Here is an 18,529-nt window from a genome sequence, read left to right on the forward strand (position 1 = left end):
TCTCTCACATTCTTACCAGATGGACAGTCAGTGAACAGATTATTCTCTCCAGAGGGTTATCTTATAACAGATGTGACTATTTAAAAGAGCCATGCTGCAAAGATCTGAAAGATTTGAAAGAGGCTTATCCATCATACCTTAGTTAGTACTACTGTCTTGGTAATTATAAACTAGCCCCCCCTTGTGTTTGATATCTTATCTCTTTGAAATAATATTTCTATGTTCTTTTAGGTGCTATGCCTTTTAATATTGGGATGTACTGTATGACACCTCACTAGTTGTGTAGCAACAGTTAGACTTAACAGTGTCACAACAAAACCATTATGTATCAAGGCAGTGAAAGAGCTAGTGTGTTAGGAAGCATTATCCCCCAAGTGAGAGGAGTTAATAACAATCTACTCGTAATGTGTTAGCTGAAAGTTTGGTATAGTCAAAAGAGTAAAATACAGGGGCCCAAAGATCTGGGCCCTGATCCTAAGGCCTTCCCTAAGTCTACGTAACCATGTGTGAGAAAATTACTTGTGATGGAGAGGGAGGTTAGAAGGGGGCTTCCCAGTTAGGTCAGAAACCCTAGTGTAGAGATCCTTAAAATTATAAATTGTTCACTCATAAAAAGCAAGGAGACTTATTATTTTATCCTGATACTGTTGAAAAGAAACAGCTTTATGGAAGAGGTTGTTATATGTAGCACATTTTTAAACCTCAGGTAGCCGAGGGAAGTTGGAGAGATTATGAATTGTGGCTCAATTGTCTGAACGAAAGCAGTGGTCTGACCTCCGGAATGAAGGCTTGAGGGTTTGGGGAAATATTTTGTCACTCTGGCTATCAGTTTCTTTTTCTATAACATTGTGGATTTGAAATAATCTTACAGGTTCCAGAATCAGAAGATCTGCATTGAAATTTCAGCTCTGTCACTTACTAGTCGTGTGATATTAGCACAGCAGTTAAGACCCTTTCTGTTGACAAATAGCAGGAAATCTAACTCTCACAGGTTCAAAAAAAAAAAAAAGGCAAAAGAACAAAATAATGGAATTTATTTATTGCTCACATATTATGGACTCCAGGAAAAACTTGTCAAACCACATCGCTAGACCTCCCTTCCTTTGTCGTGGTGGCTACTAGCAGCTATGACTTTACTTTGAGTTCATATACTTTGGAAGAATTAGACCAACTTGAGTCACATACTCCCCTGAATCCATCCCTATAGTTAGATGGATTCCCTGGGCTGACAGATCATATTCTAGTCTAATACTCTAGCCCTTACCCCCTTGAAATTAATGGAATTGGGCAACAATTGAAGTTACTTTTTAATTTCTTGTAATGAAATCAATTATTTAAAATGATATGTTGCATTAAAAGCATTTAGTAATCATGATAACAATCATGCCTTGACTTTCTCTCACTGGCAAACAATATTGCTTAATTGTGTTTTGAACTGTTTTCATCCAATGTAAGGAGAGAAGAGTCATATTCTTTACGTCAAAGTGAAGTAAAAAGTCTGAACATGTTATTTCTGTATTTCCCTTGTGTTTCTAATTAAAGCATAGTGCTTTGAAATTTAATTGAGACCCTTGGGACCAGAGGGTCTCTGTATCAAGAAAGTTAGGTTTCCACATGTGTGCAGTTTCAGTTAATTGCAGTGTTGTATGAAATATGTGTGATGATACATTCAGAAGAGAGAAATTTAATTTTCTTTGGCATGTTTCTGGCAAACATTTTCAGTATTATTGTTCAATAAGCTGAAATTATTTACAGAATTTATATATATAATATATATAACAATATATATTTAACAATATTACAGTGATTAAGAATTAAAGTATGAAATGATTTCTTTTAAAATTTCAACTTTTTGCGTATAAGTGGCAAATAAAATTGTAAGATACTTAAAGTGTACGTCATGGTGATTTGACATATGCATACACTGCATACATATGCATACATCTAATTAACACATCCAACACCTCAGATGTTTATCTTTTTTGGGGTGGGTGGGGTGAGAACATTTAAGTTCTACTTTCTCAGCAAATACAACACCACTTTATCAACTATAGTCACCATGTTAAACATTAGATCTTCACACCTTACTCATCTTATAACTGAAAGTTTGTACCCTTTTACCCTATTTCCCCCACTCCTGAGATTATTTCTTTTTCTTTTAATAACTTATGAACTCATCTTAGAAGATATTTAATGGCTTTGCGTTTATATGAAAAGTGAACATCTTTTTTTAAATAGCTGAAATATTCTTTTACATAAGTTTTCATTACAATCACAATCATTTTATGGTAGAGCAGTACCTAGATTTAAAATTTCCCTCTTAGAATTTACTTTTCAGACTCAGACTCTTATACAGTAATGAATTACAGAACATTATAATCGAGCTTGACATCCTTATTTTAAATGTTCTTTGTGACAGAATACTTGGCTGGTCATTATTTTATTGGTGTCTTAATTCTTGTTCAAAATTCTGGTGTCTTTTTAACATATTTTTCCCATAGAAAATGAAAGTTCGTTATATAAATTTTTAATATGTAGAAAAGTAAAAAAGAGGAAAAACAACTTCCTTATTTTTAACACAACCTCTTTCAAAATTTGTGTACATTACTCATGCATATTTCTATGCAATAAAAACATGTATGATATTTTAATTTTACCATGTTTAGAAAATTGTCTTCATTTATTAATTAATTTATCAAACATTTGTGAAGTTTCTACAAAGTAGGGTGACCAAAAATTCCAGTTTGCCTGGGATCTTCCTGCCTTTATCAATGGAAGTCTCAAATACTGGGAGATCTGACAGTCCCTGGCAAACTAGCATGATTAGTCACCCTACTACGAAGAGAGAGATGAATAACAATAGCCTAAAATAACATTGAGTTTAGTGTGGAAACGATAGGATATATTCTGAAGTTGCTATATCTTAAACTCTTCATTTATTAGTATTTTTTGTGTTGCTGAATAATTTTTCAGTTGTACTTTTATAACAAACTTCTGTTGTGTGGATGTAAAATAAGTTTATAAATCTGTTCCTTTAGCTTAGGCTTTTGAATCATTTCTCAGTTTTGTTATTGTAGACAACAGTGATGTGAACATCTCTGATTACAACTCTTTTTTATGTTTATGATGATGTCTTAAAGATAGAGTCTAAGATATGGAATTGCTGAGATGAAGAGTATAAATTTTTTAGGTCTCTGATACATGCTGCCAAGTTGTTCTCCAAAAATATTTTAACAATTTATATTTCCATTTATATTTCTCATCCAAACACTAAATTTATTCATCTGGAATAATTTTCCTATAGTTTATTGGTCAAACAATATTCACCATGGTTTCCTGAAAGATAACTCTAAAGGGCAGTAAGAGGAAATATGCTTACATTGCCATCTGAGAGTTTTAGTTAAATATAACAGTCTTATTGAGACCCCAAAAATCTTTAACTCCTTAGGCTCCAAAAAATGGATTTCCATTTGGGATTTTAACAGGTAGTTATATTAGAAAAATTCTCTAAGTTAGAAGGGTTAATAACACTGTTAAGATTTAGAAACCCTTTACCTTACTTTAGGAGATGATACGTGAATGAGTGACAACAGTAACTCATTTCCTTTTTGACTGGAGGCTTTGTTGGTCAAGGTCGTGAATCCATCTTCACATAAGAACTCCTTTTTAAAAAAATCTGATATCAGATTTTCAAAGTAAGTTTAAAACTTGGCTGAGAATTATTTAATACTATGTGTGGAGCTGTAGGATAAGGATTCTGATAGAACTCTCATTTTCCCAGGACAGAGAAGACTCTAGTGATCAAATACAGATATTATCCTTTGGCTCAAAGTAGCTTAGTAACTTAGAAAAAATAATTTATTAAGATGTTCTTTAACACAGTTCTTTAGCACAGAAGAATAAACTTTTTTTTTTGAGAAAAAAAATTTTTTAACATCTTTATGGAGTATAATTGCTTTACAGTGGTGTGTTAGTTTCTGCTTTGTAAGAAGAATATTTGTTTCATTTCTTGTTAAACCATAATAAATATTGCCAACTAGTTTTTAACTTTCATAAACTAAATATTCAATTAACTTTGAAAATGCAAGACTGAAATGGTTTTACTAGTAATTAAACACTTAACACAGGATGAAAACATATTTACTTTGGCTTAGTAGTTTTATGCTAGCAAGTATATGCTTAATATTATATAACTATTACAACTTTTTACCTCTATATTCAGCATACACTTTAACACTAAATTAAAATTGATTCATCATGAGAATGTGAGGCCAGGAGAAAAGTTATTTTAAAAAATAAAAATTTTATGGGTTAGACATACAAGTGTATTAATTGTCTTTATTCTTTTATAAAATAAAACCACAATAAGCCTCATTTTGACATAAGCTCTCCTTGCTTATTAACGATTGATAGTACAAGCATATGATAGAGCAAGTAAAGGGGAACCAAAGGATTCAACAGAGCTAAAGAAATTTAGATAGGATTCATATGTAAAATGAATTGTCATGTAAGAATCAGAGTTCTACTATCTGCTAAGTAACATCTATAAGAATAAATAGGATATTAAAAGCCTTTGCATAATAGTGAACATGTTAATTGTTTAAATTGCATAAATGCAACATTAAAAGTTTCCTGTATTTAATTGATACTTTGGAAACTATATTTAGTAAGCATTCAAATTATTTGAAAAAGAACAGCAAGTCTCCAAATGAATGAAAGTCATACTAAAGGAAAGAGGAAACTTTCTGAGAATCTGTCATATTCTACTGTGTGTTAGGTCAGTAAATTTACTCAACAATTCTATGAAGTATCACTAATTCCAATTCATTGACAAGAAAACAAAAATTCAGAGAGGTTATGCAACTTTTCCAAATTTACATGGCCAATAAATGGTAGAACCTCTCTTTAAATTTATGTCTGTCTCCCAAATCCATAATTTCATCCACTGGATCACACAAATATTAATGGTAGACACTGGGATACTTATTTTTAGAATGTTTTTAAATTTTTCCATTTTTCAAATAGTGCTCATTTAAAAATCTTTGCACACATGTTTTTGTGCAAGTATGTAATTAATTCCGTAGGATAGATTCTAGGAGTTAAAACTGAACAAAGTGAATATTTTAACTCTTGATATATTTGGTACTGCCAAATTATTTTTTCCACAGTCTTAGCAATTTTCAATACACAGTGTAGAAGAGTAACTGTTTTCCTCAACCTTGCCACCAATGGAAATTATGATATTTTTTATAATAATGTTCTGTAGTATATGTGAAAAATAGTATCTAATCCAAGAAGGTAATCTCATTATTAAGCATTTTAAGGAGAATTTTTTTTTTTATTATTTATTTATTTGGTTGCATTGGGTCTTAGCTGCAGCAAGCGGGCTCCTTAGTTGTGGCACACGGGCTCCTTAGCTGTGGCATGCAAACTCTTAGTTGTGGCATGCATCTGGGATCTAGTTCCCTGACCAGGGATTGAACCCGAGCCCCCTTCATTGGGAGAACGGAGTCTTAACCACTGCATCACTAGGGAAGTCCTAGGAGAATTATTTGTAGTATACCAAAAAAATTTTTAAAAATTTATTTTTACTCCAGCAGACAAAATTAAGTTGAACTATGGTGTTCCATGATGATTTAATCAAAACTCATTAGACTGAATTACTTATTTAGAGACAAAGACCTAGTGTACAATAGCCCCCTAAAAGCTAACATTAACATAGTTGTTGGAGCCAATGATTTCCTTACAGCCATGATTTCTCTGTTTTTTTAGCTATCTATCATTGACATTAAATATTTGCAGAGCTAACCCTTCTTGATTTCATAAATTCCTGGAAATCGGGAAATAGTTTTTACCATCTGCAAAGAGTAAGCTTGGTCAAAAGAGAAAATATCCCATTAAGCAGATGGAGACAATTCAAGGTAATCTCTCCATCTCAAGTAGCTTAACTTAATCACATTTGTAAATTCCCTTTTGCCTTATAAGATAACATTCACAGGTTTCAGGGAATAGGATATCTTCGGGGGAAAATTATTCAGCCTATCAAAATGATACAAATCACCAATCATTAGTATTATTTATTGTGTATTTTTATTCATTGTTTTTATGCTCAACTGAAGTGCACACTTTACAAGATAATTCTTTCAAGAAGAGTAAAACTTGTGAATTCCTTAATTGATTCATTACTCTTTACAGCCATTTATTCAGAGATCCATAGTCATTTGAACCTTTAGATTTCTTTAATGTAGTATGGTATTATATAACTGTATAGCAAACTAACACAAATGGTCCTACTGAGTTCTCTTTGTTACCTACTTCTATCTAAATTAAGAAATATACAAAACACGATTAAGTACATTCAATTTCCATGGCTATGGTCACACAATTACTGGAAGCATTTTATCTGGGAAAAGCTTGCATATATTTGTGCAATCGCTTCCTTTTCTAATCTCTCTTCCCTATTTTGAGCAATCTCCATCATGCTCTTCAACCCTCATGTATGGAAAAATTAATCTGGACATGGTAATAGTGGTGCTAGGGGAAATAAAAAACAAACTTGAAAAAACATTTCTTTAAGAGTTAAAGATAAATAGCTGTGTCTTCTCGGAGTACTTATGCTAATGTACATCAGTAATTTCCAAGAAGGTAATTTAGTATGTGATATTTCCATAACTTTAATTAATCACAGACATTTTTTGTACTTGGAACCTCAATTAACATCTTCAGCAACTAATGAATTACAGAAATACTATACATTAAGTATCCACAGACCTTTATTTACAATGGAGAAATCTGAAAAGCTCTAAAAACTAAAAGATAGTTCTTAACTCATTTGGAATCAAAACTAAATGAGAATGATGAGGAGTCTTCTTTGTGTGTTTGTATGTCTTTTCATCACATATATTGTGGGTCTTGATACCTTTGCTACAGAAATATGAATCAGCTTGATTTTGAGGTGCTGCTGCAGACCCCCCTGGCAGTGTTATATAAAACATGGTATACGCACAATATTGCCTCCTGGCAGTGTTATAGAAAACACGGTATATGCACAATATTGCCTTTCTAAATCTCCATTCTCAATATTTAGATGTATCACATTCAGGGGTTGCTGATAAAGAGTTATAAACCTGTATTTTTTAAAACTGCATTATTTCACAGATGGCAAAAAAAAAAAAAGTCTTTTTTTCTTTAAGTTGGTGACCTCAGATCTCAAATGCATCCACATCCCCACCCAAGAATGCTACTATAGTTTCTTAGAGTTCTTTGGAAATAGAAGCAATCAGTAGAGGCTTGCCAAATTTTCCCATCACTGACACTACTAACCTAGCTGCATGAGTACCATGCACTCTGTTTAATTTCTGGGGCAGAACTTGAACTGTCTTCATGCTTACTTAAGGCCACTCTGTGATGTCATCTGCTCACTGCTTCCGCAGTCCTCCCAACAACAAGCAAGTACAGTAAGTCGCCTACATATGAACCTTCAAGTTGCAAACTTTCAAAGATGCGAACATGCATCTGGTTCCAGCAAGGAACCACCAGAACCTGTGCCATCAACGTCAGGTATGAGTGAAATTGCAGCTTGCCTTCCATCTCCTATTGCTGAAAATCCTTCAGCTCTACCATCTCCCATCACCTCCTCTCCCTCCTCCAGTCAGTAACTCTTCTTGCCTGTTCACTTGATGCCAGCCCCTCCATGCCAGCTGTTGTACTGTACTACTGTACTTTTCAAGGTACTGTACTGTAAGATTAAAAGTGTTTTCTTCATTTTTTGTGTTTGTTTTTTTAATGTATTATTTGTGTGAAAAGTATTATAAACCCATTAGAGTACAGTACTATATAGCTGATTGTACTAGTAGGGTACCTAGGATAACTTTGTTGGACTTACGAACAAATAGGACACGCTCTCGGAACAGAACTCGTTAGTATGTAGGGGACTTACTGTATGTGAATGTGCACACACCCATGAATCTTAAGTTTCTCCCTTTCTGTGTCCTCCTTCCCAACAGGAGGCAAACATACTGTAGTACCTCTTCTATTACATACAACACTCTTACCTCTCTAAATACCATGCACTCCCTTCCATCCTCTCCCCTTTAGAGCAAAACTCCCAAGTAAGCTGTCCAAACTCACACTCTCTACTCCTCCATTTGCTTTTCTCTTTTCAACCCTGTCCACTCCTGTCCATTGAAATTTCTCTTACCAAGTTACTAATAATCTCCATTGTTACAATTCAGTGGTCAGTTCTCTGTCCCCATATTACATCATACTTTGACCCAGCCAATTTGTTACTCAGTTTCGAAAGTAATTTTTTACTTTGCTTCTAATTTTAGTAGCTTTATTTTTTACTTTCTGCCTACCTCAAGGCACTTTCACCGGTATCTCTTCCAGACCTCTAAATGATCTAGTGGCCCAGTGTTTAGTTAGAGGACTCTGTCTCTTCTCTGCAGTAACTGCATGTGATTCCATCTATCCTGTGGCTTCCAAATTTGTAAATTTACCACAGTGTCTCTGCTGTGCTCCAGACTAGCTTATTTATTGTCTATCTCCAAGGGAATGTCTAACAAGAATCCCAAACTTGATGTTTCCAAAACAAGAACTGTTGATTTTCCTTTACAAACCTATTGCTTTCCTACTTCTAAAATAATTTTTAACATCAGTAGATTATGTCATTCATCAAAATGCTTAGTCCATAAACTTAAGGGTCATTCTTGAAAGATAATTTTTCTTATACCTTCAAAACCTTTGTCCAATTCTGTCACTTTTCACCATGATTCCTTCCACTGTCCTAGTCAAAGTTACTGGAATATCTCACTTAGATTACCCCCAAAGCCCCTATCTCCCTACTTTCTGTCTTTTTTAGCAGCAGCAAACCTGAGCTTTTCAAAATGTAAATTAGTTCATGCCTCTCTTATCAAAACCTTCAAATACCTTCTCACCACATTCAGGTAAAAAGAAAATTCTTACACCCAATAGAATTGAAAACAGGTATTCAAATACTTGTACATGCATATTCATAGCAGCGTGATTCACAGTAACCAAAAGTGGAAACAACTCAAATCTCCATCAACTGATGAATGATAAGCAAACCATGGTATGTACATACAATATAATATTATTCAATCATTAAAAAACAAAGTGCTGATTCATGCTACAACATGGATGATCCTCAAAAACATTATGTCAAGTGAAAGAAGCCAGTCACAAAAGGGAACATGTTATATGATTATATTTATATGAAATATTCAGAATAGGTAAATCCATAGATACGGATAACAAGGCCCCTAATTAGCTCTTCAACCTCATCCCTACCACTCTCCGTTTATATCCACTGTTCTAGCTACTCTGGTCCCTGCTTATTCTGTTTCTTAGTATATTCTCACTCAGTTTCTTTGTGATTGCTTTTTTCTCTGGTTGAATATCTCTTTAGTCAAATCCTGAAATGGCTTATTCTGGTATCTTCTTTTTTTTTTTTTTTTTTTTTTTAAGTATTTGTTTATTTATTTATTTATGGCTGTGTTGGGTCTTCATTTCTGTACGAGGGCCTTCTCTAGCTGCGGCAAGTGGGGGCCACTCTTCATCGCGGTGCGCGGACCTCTCACTATCGCGACCTCTCTTGTTGCGGAGCACAGGCTCCAGACGCGCAGGCTCAGCAATTGTGGCTCACGGGCCCAGCTGCTCCGCGGCATGTGGGATCTTCCCAGACCAGGGCTCGAACCCGTGTCCCCTGCATTGGCAGGCAGATTCTCAACCACTGCGCCACCAGGGAAGCCCTGGTATCTTCTTAAAATATCACTTCCTTACAAAATATCACCTCCACAATAGCTCATGCAAAATTTCCATAGGATAATAGTTGCTTCCTAAATTCAGATCTCCCCAAACATCTTCCAAAACCCATGCAGATTGTAAGCAGCATAACTACCCACACACAAAAAAATCTCTAATGTAACTAGTATACAGGAAATACAACAAACTTAAAATTACCTGAGTGTAAGGAAATAAATTCCTGTAGCAGCAGAGTCTGGCTCTGGAGCCCACACTGAACTAGGGAGACGGACAGAGACTGTGAAACAAAAGAGAGGAAGTGGAGGCCTAGCAGTGGCTGACCACAGATAAAATAACCCCCAGAAAGAGAGATACTGAAAACAAGTCCAAGGAAATACTGAGAACAGGTCTAAGAACAGGTGAGGAAAAAAAGGCGCTTGAAATTATGTGGGACTAAATGTAACAGTCTTGGGAAGATACTATTTCTGAGCAAGAATGGGCAAATTAGAAGGGTGTGGAATATTCCTTGGAAGCTCTGTACTTAAGAGAAAGAAAAGGAATCAAAAAGTTGAAATTTAAAAAAAACCCTACAGAAACAGAAGAGAATCACTGTATCAGAGAACCCCAATGCATTAAGAAGAGATACCCTCAATAAAGAAATTGCTTTTCACTTTAACTGTACAAGACAGTGTTCGTCAACATAGAAATGTGTAAACCACTACAATTCTCTTTGGCCTCTCTCCAGCTATTGCTTGTTTAGGAAAAAAAAAAAGTTATTTCAAAATTAACAGAAAATTATTGACAACATTTATACCAATCTACTATAAAAAGAAAAGAGATACTGAGTATCAAAAAATTTTAACTGATGAAAATGCTCCCCCCACCCTCTCACTTACACATACACAAAAACATCCAAGAAACAAAGGAAAACTGAAACAAACACCAAAACCTTAATCAAATGTCTTTTAAAAAATCACTTGCAGATATGAAAAAATACATTTTGAATAAGTGACTCAAAAATAGAAATGGACAAAATATAAAAGGATGTGAAATCAGAGTTGAGTAGATCAGAAATGAAAGAGAAGAGATGGGAGAAAAGGACTTCAATAATAAAGACTCAACTGAAAGTTGCTTAAGGAAGAATAGATTCTCATGGATTTTTTTTTTAATAAGTGCATTGATGAAGCAAATGTGTGGAGAACAATGAAAGAGCCAAAAAGACAAAAGCAAAGTGAAGAGCTAAAAATAATTGTTGAAAAACGTGATAGATAATATCTAAGAAGATACAGATTTCTTTTTTTTTTTTTTATTAATTAATTTATTATTTATGGCTGTGTTGAGTCTTCGTTTCTGTGCGAGGGCTTTCTCTAGTTGTGGCAAGCGGGGGCCACTCTTCATCGCAGTGCGCGGGCCTCTCACTATCGCGGCCTCTCTTGTTGCGGAGCACAGGCTCCAGACGCGCAGGCTCAGTAATTGTGGCTCACAGGCCTAGTTGCTCCGGGGCACGTGGGATCTTCCCAGACCAGGGCTCGAACCCGTGTCCCCTGCATTGGCAGGCAGATTCTTAACCACTGCACCACTAGGGAAGCCCAATACAGATTTCTTAAAATTGGAATCCCTAAAGAAGAAAACCCAAACATAGGAACAGGAAGAAGAAAAAAAAAAAAAAAATTAAGGCTTAACTCAAGAGAGGTTTTCAGAAATAAAAGATCTTCAGTTACATATTGAAAGAGCACATTTCATTAAGTCTTAAATACACCCTAGAAAAACTTTTAGCCCTTATGGATATTTTTTGAAAGTCCTCTGGGTTTCCAGGCAAAAAGATGAAGTTACTTCCAAAAAAAGAGAAATCACGTTGGCATCAAACTTCTCCACAACAATATTCAAAACAAGACAACAATGGAACCCTGTTTTCAAAAAAATACAAAGGAAAGACTATGTGAGCCAAGCTGTCTTTCATGTGTCAAGGTTATTAAAAAATAGTATTAAACCTGAAAGAATTTAGAGAATTCTATACTCACTAGGGGCTGAGCTTTTTCCATCTTAGTGGTTATTAAACTCTGACAAAATGATGGACAGTAATCACTGAATATATTTAATTGTAGATCTAAGACTAAAACAGAGGTGTGGGGGCTTCCCTGGTGGCGCAGTGGTTGAGAATCTGCCTGCCAATGCAGGGGACACGGGTTCGAGCCCTGGTCTGGGAAGATCCCACATGCCGCGGAGCAACTGGGCCCGTGAGCCACAACTGCTGAGCCTGCGCGTCTGGAGCCTGTGCTCCGCAACGGGAGAGGCCGCGACAGTGAGAGGCCCGCGCACCGCGATGAAGCGTGGCCCCCGCTCACCGCAACTGGAGAAAGCCTGCGCACAGAAACGAAGACCCACCACAGCCTAAATAAATAAATAAATAAATAAATTTAAAACAGAGGTGTGAAAAGGGATAGAATAATAGTGGTAAATATGGTCTAACAAATTAGGAATCTTGCAACTTCAAATAAATGGAGGATAAAGAAGAGAAAAATGGAAAAGAAGATAATAATTTTTGTAAAGGTGATAGACATGTGACAAAGGGTAACATTTAAAGCTTAATTAGTAGGCTAAATAAAGAAAAAAAAATGGACTAAGCTTCATTAATGCTTAACCTTATCTCTCAAAGAGCTCAAAATTTTTCTAGGAAAGGTGGAACATATACATTCATGATTTCTCTTATAGCTAATTTCTGGAAAAGTTTTTTTAAAATAACATTTAAAAAAGAGTATGTCTAGATGCTAGGAAGGAATTTCTAAATAAAAAAATAATGAAAATTCTATTTTGAATTTAGAAATCTGTTAAAAATTGAGCAAGAAATCATACACTGTATTTATGTCTGCTGTTTGTTGGTTAAAATGTACAGAAATATAAAGATGCCTTTGCAAATGAAGTAGCAGCCTTTGAAATATCCTTAGTTTAATTCTTATTCTGTTTGGAATAAGCCAAAATTTCTTTCTTTCCCTTCCTTCCTCCCTCTCTCCATCCCTTCTTTCCTTCCTTTCTTTGTTTCTTTTTCTTTTTTTCTTCTGAAAATGAATATATTTTTTGAAACTATTCTTGTAGATTGTATGCGTGGGTGGGTTTTATTTTTTTATTTTTTATTTTTTCTCTTTTTGTTCTTGTTTGTGTGTTTTGGTGGTGGTGATCATGGCAGCAGTGGTACTGATATGTCATGTAAAGCATCTACTTCCAAATGCATTTTGAAACATAGTGTGTAGCAATTTTTGCTTTTGTGTTCCTTTGCATCAGCTATAGCTAGCTGTTTTCAATATTTTTGCTTAATGAGGTCAAAAGCAATATAAACAGAATTTCTCCTTGCAAATGAATCTCATACAGCTGCATTCAACTATGAAAGAGCTCTCAGAAAAGACTACCCATTAATTTCCATTTCAAAAATATTTTGTAAAGTGGTTCCTGGGCCTTTGTTAATGGCTTGCCTAGTGTCCTCCGGATCACCATATGCTGTCATCACAAAATATCAGGTCTATAGAGAAATGGCCCTCTGATTTTTTTAGGAAGTTGGGAAAATAACACCAAGTCAAATCAGATAATTCCATTTCCTTAATCAAGTACTTCTGTGATTTTATGGCATAAAAACAGAATTTTTAAAATTCCTCATACAACGTCTAGTAGAACTGGCAGTAGATGAGTAAGACAGTGTCTGAGTGGATGTGAGTGAACTAAAGGAATCTACTGAATGAACTGGGTGACCTTCCACGTTTCCTACTCCAGGAGAAAACACTATGTAACTGGTAAGCAGGATGATGTCTTAGTGGACCATCACCACCCTTGTTTAAGCTGGAGATAAATGGCTGCTCTGTACAGGGGGAAAAAATAATCAGGGTTTGGTGAAAGGTTAGACAGAAGGATGCTAAACACCAAGGACTTCATCATCAGTAAGGAGAGCACAGTCATTCCTCTTATAATGAAAGCATAAAACCAAAGCTGGATAAAACCAAAGGGCTGTTCCGGGAGAAAAGTCTATCTTATTCTCTTTAATATATGATGTTTATATAATCATCTTGCTATTTCATTCTTCTGTGTCAGGGAGAAATCAGTAGCTTGAATTAGATCTTTTATTTTTTGTAACATAAGGAGGTAAATTCTGTTTGATTCCCTTTCCCACAGTATCTGAATTCGGTTCTTTTTTATTACCATCTTGAGTCAGAGAGCTTGGTTTCTGTGCTTTTGTTTACAATTATTTCTGGAAAATGTATACTCTGTTCTCACTTCTGAGATACTGTTAATTGTCATGTACTAGAATTTACTCTTGTGGTGGGATACTCAAAGCCTTTGCAGCCATTCCCTGAGTTCAACATGGTGCCCTGGAAATCTGTGAGGTTCTCCTTCCTTGCTAAGGTCTCTCATTTCAAGGATTTTACCTTTAGTTTTAGCTGGTGCTCCTTGTTCATTCGTCTGGACCCCTTCTTTCTAGTTTAGAAGATATTAGTAAGAATTATTCCACACATATTATTCCACATTTTTGGGGGGATAGGGAGTTTTAATAGTTCCCTAGTGCAGCTTTTATAACTTTTTTTCATTCCATTTTTTCTTTTTTATATAAGGGTAAGCCAATTAGAACACCACTTACTTTTGCATTTTCCTATTTGTCTTCTCTTCCTTTGTCTGTCCTTCAAACCCGAGAAAGGCAGAAATGTGCTTTTAGTCAAAACTATGGTTTCACATACATACTCGTATACAGACATACACACATATGTTGCTTAGCATCAATGCCCACACTGTATACCTAAGATCTCTTTTTATTTATATTTTGATCATCCACACAAAAGTCAGACAGAGCAATGAAAATATCTGAAAAAAAACATGCTTAGTCTGCTTAGGCCTAATGCAACATGGTTCAAATCTACCTACACTTGGTAGGTGCCATAACTTACTGCCACATCATGATCCATACATGTTTCATCCAGGGCTTGAAGTTGGAATTGTTCCTGTATCAGATTAACTATTAAGGCAAGATGGCTGTTGTCTCTGAAGAAAAATATACTTATTATTAAAAACTGAAAAGGCTACTGTAGTAATTTAAAAAATCTTTTTGCTTTTGACATTTCTAAAAATATATAGTTGTGTTCAAACATGAGAATTGTATGAGACTGCCTTAAAATAGCTGGCTTTTTTGATTTGCTTATCCAAGATTATACTTATTATGGAGAAATAAAACCTTTTTTCTGCAGAAATGAGAAAGTTATAGCTGAGCCAGACCTTACATACATGTGTATGCATATGTGATTTTATATATATATATATATATATATATATATATATATATATATATATATATATATATTCATAAATCTATATCACATTATTGTTAAGCATGAAATTGAAATAATTAGAAGTTAGAAGTAAAGAAAGCACCTTTAACAGTTAATATTCTGACAACTTTGCTGAAATTCAAATGGAAAATTTTGTGTATAATTGCTTACCTGGCAGGATTGATGTGAGGATTACTATTTATGTGACAGAAACATGTGTAAACCATCTCGACCTTCTCAAAGAAAGGTTGTAGCAGTGATTAGAGAATAACATCTGCTTTCCTTTTAACCCCTATCTGAAATCAGATTACGTTTCACAATGATAGAGAAAGTTAGTATAATGAAATGGATTCTAATAAGTAAGCAGATGGTGTTGAGAGATGGTGTGGGTGATCATGAGAAGAGTTTTATAGCCTTCTTTGGTTTGTTGAGATTTTTTAAAATCTGTATTTATTGTGGATAACTTTGTTTATTGGCACCATATGCTAATACTATGTAAATACAGGATGTCTACAGATTTAGTTAATATTCCATACATTGAACTTCTCAATGAGTTAAAAGATTTTAAATAAGTCATCATACATCAGCCATATATTGCTCATATTTGAGATTTTCAGCAAGGGTGCTAAAAATGTAATGGTTTTGACTTGCCATTTGAAGAAATATATATATATATACATATACAGTTACATATACTTGTTATATGTGTGTGTGTGTGTGTCACATATTAAAGACTTTCTGTATTGGAGGTTTTTGCTTATTTTCAGTAAATGTTTTTTAGTGTACATGTATGTATTCCCTTTACTATCACTAGAAGTTCATACCTTGTGTCTGCCTATAGGTAGGAGATGTTGCACAGCCTACCTGTTAAATCTGTATCAGCACAGAAAGTTACTAGATATTTTGATTACTTCTTAATCATTCTTCATCATAAATTATTTAATTCATCCATTTTTGATATTTAAAAGTGGAGGATAAATACCATGTAATCATTTATTGTATGTTTTTTTATTGAATTATAATTGACATACAATATTATATTAGTTTCAGTTGTACAACATAGTGATTCAATATTTTTATACTTTGTGAAATGGTCACCATGATAAGTCTAATTACATCTGTCACCATACAGTTATTACAATACCATTGACTATATTCCCTATGCTGTACATTACATCCCCATGATATTTATTTTGTAACTAGAAGTTCTTACCTCTTAATCCCCTTCAGCTATTTCTCCCATCCCCCCACCCCCCTCCACTCTGATAACCACCAGTTTGTTCTCTGTCTCTGAGTCTCTTTCTGTTTTGTTTTGTTTGTTCGCTTGTTTTGTTTTTTAGATTCCATATATAAGAGAAATCATACAGTATTTGTATTTCTCTCTCTGACTTAGTTCACTTAGAATAATACCCTCTAGGTCCATCCATTATTTGAAGGGTAATTATGAGCCAGCATTTTATAAAGCATATGGTGAGACTAGGGGGAAGAAGTGGAAGGGAGAGTCAAAAGATGATAAAATATTGACAAATCTTGATACAGCTCTCCAGAAGATCAAATTCCATGGTAAAGACTGGATCCAATATAAATAATTATAAAATAGTGTATACCATAATAGAAATATGCATAATGAAAATGTTTGAGCACTTTGCAAAAAGAAGTGGGATAAATTAATTCTGCTAATGTATCAATTGAAAGGCATATGGGTTTTCTACATGCCAGAGGTAACTGGGCAGTCTAATCAGAGGGAAATGTATAGAAATAATAATACAGATAACACAAAATTATTTGAAGGTAAAAGCAAATCATTTGTAGGGACTGGAGCTAGAACTTAAAAAACCAGGACGGTAGATTGAGGCCATTGTATGAATAATTATTACATCAGGACAAAATAGGCCCCTTACAGAATTTCAGCTAGAGTAGTCACATGAGAAACTTGTGTTTTAGAAAGGTCAGTTCTGTAGACAATATAGAGGATGTGCTGAGAGATTAGCAAGGGAGGGTTTATGTGATAGCCAGTATACTCTTAATTAGCTCTCTATGAAAAGCAATTTGTGGTCAAATGTAATTGGGAAATTCTCAGTCAACATATATAAGCATTTTCAAAAGACTGACTAATGGATTACTTGTTATTTTAATATGTTAATGTTCACTGTGAAGCATATACACATAACACACACATATGTACCTAATTATGCCTCCATCATTAACTTATTCAGCTATCGGAAAAATATACATAAGTTGCTCAAAGACACACAGCTAGTTAAATAATGGAGCTGGGAGTCTGGTCCATATCTGTTTAACTCCAAAGCTTTTAATCACTACACTAGACTCATTTCACTGGGAAAAAAATGCTGTTTTAATGGCTATTCATAGGCAATGGCAGAGGGATGGGGAGGGGGAGAAAACTTCAAGAGTGATAGGAATATAATACCAACAGAATTGTTTAAATGCAGAATATTGGGTTCTAAACAAATAGGCTTCACAAGGTAAATTAATCTCTCTGCCTCCATAGTTATGTATCACCATATCACCACCAATCAAGGTGGGTTTTTCCTGCTTACTTCCTACTGAGAATTCCTTGCTGCTAATTCCATCTATTGAAAAGAACAAATACAGTATTTACTGTTAATATGGAAATTAAAACCAAAGACCAAGTAGTTATTAGAAAATGGCACACCCTACGTGCACCCAGACATGACACTCGGCAGTTTTTTTCCTACTATTTCAGTTCCTTAGCAGTTTTATAGAACATTTTCTTAACCGTTAGTTAGCAAATGAGTTATAGAAGTTGTGTAGCATAGGGCTTCTTTAGGGATTATAATCTAACTACATAACAGGCAGAGAACACTAACAGAATTTTATTATATTAAGTATCCTACAGTTTTCACTGTTCAGTATAAATTATTTTTTCCTTGAAGAAAGGCATATAATCATTGTCTATGAAATGTTGGAGAATACTAAACAAGGATGTTTCACTGTTTTATTGAGAATAATTACTTCATATTATTTTAAAATACCAATGTGCTTTGTTAAAAAAAAAAAAACTACAAGAAAGTTTCTGTTACTCAGAGATTAATTAGTCAGCTGGTCATTTGTCTAGATAATACTTTATTCTAGATTTGCTTTTAGCTTTCACTATAGTGGTGTCATTGCTCACTACTTTTTCATTTTGAGTAGAAATAGAAAGAAAAGTGAAACCAGTTAATATCAGCTTGTTTAGCTCTGTGTTTGGTGAGAGAAAATGTTGACACTGGATTAAAGTAAAGCTGTTATTTATTTTGAGTTGTTATTTATCCATCACTAGTTTTCAGTAATGAAAAGTTAGCTGTGGTTTACCCACCAAGAGATCAATTCCATTTTAAGAGCTATTTATAAAGCTTGGAGACAACCATGAATATAAAATAGTACAATTCATCAGGTCTTAACAATGGACAACCAAAATGGACTAATCAAAATCTAATTTC

At 34.4% G+C, this 18,529-nt stretch overlaps 1 protein-coding gene across 2 annotated transcripts in view; it reads left to right on the forward strand.

The window, feature by feature from the left end:
* GRID2 (glutamate ionotropic receptor delta type subunit 2) overlaps positions 1–18,529 on the forward strand; it is a 1,411,147-nt gene that overhangs the window by 640,436 nt on the left and 752,182 nt on the right. The window lies entirely within an intron of this gene.

This window comes from Eschrichtius robustus, chromosome 4, assembly GCF_028021215.1.
Source record: "Eschrichtius robustus isolate mEscRob2 chromosome 4, mEscRob2.pri, whole genome shotgun sequence".
NCBI lineage: Eukaryota > Metazoa > Chordata > Mammalia > Artiodactyla > Eschrichtiidae > Eschrichtius > Eschrichtius robustus.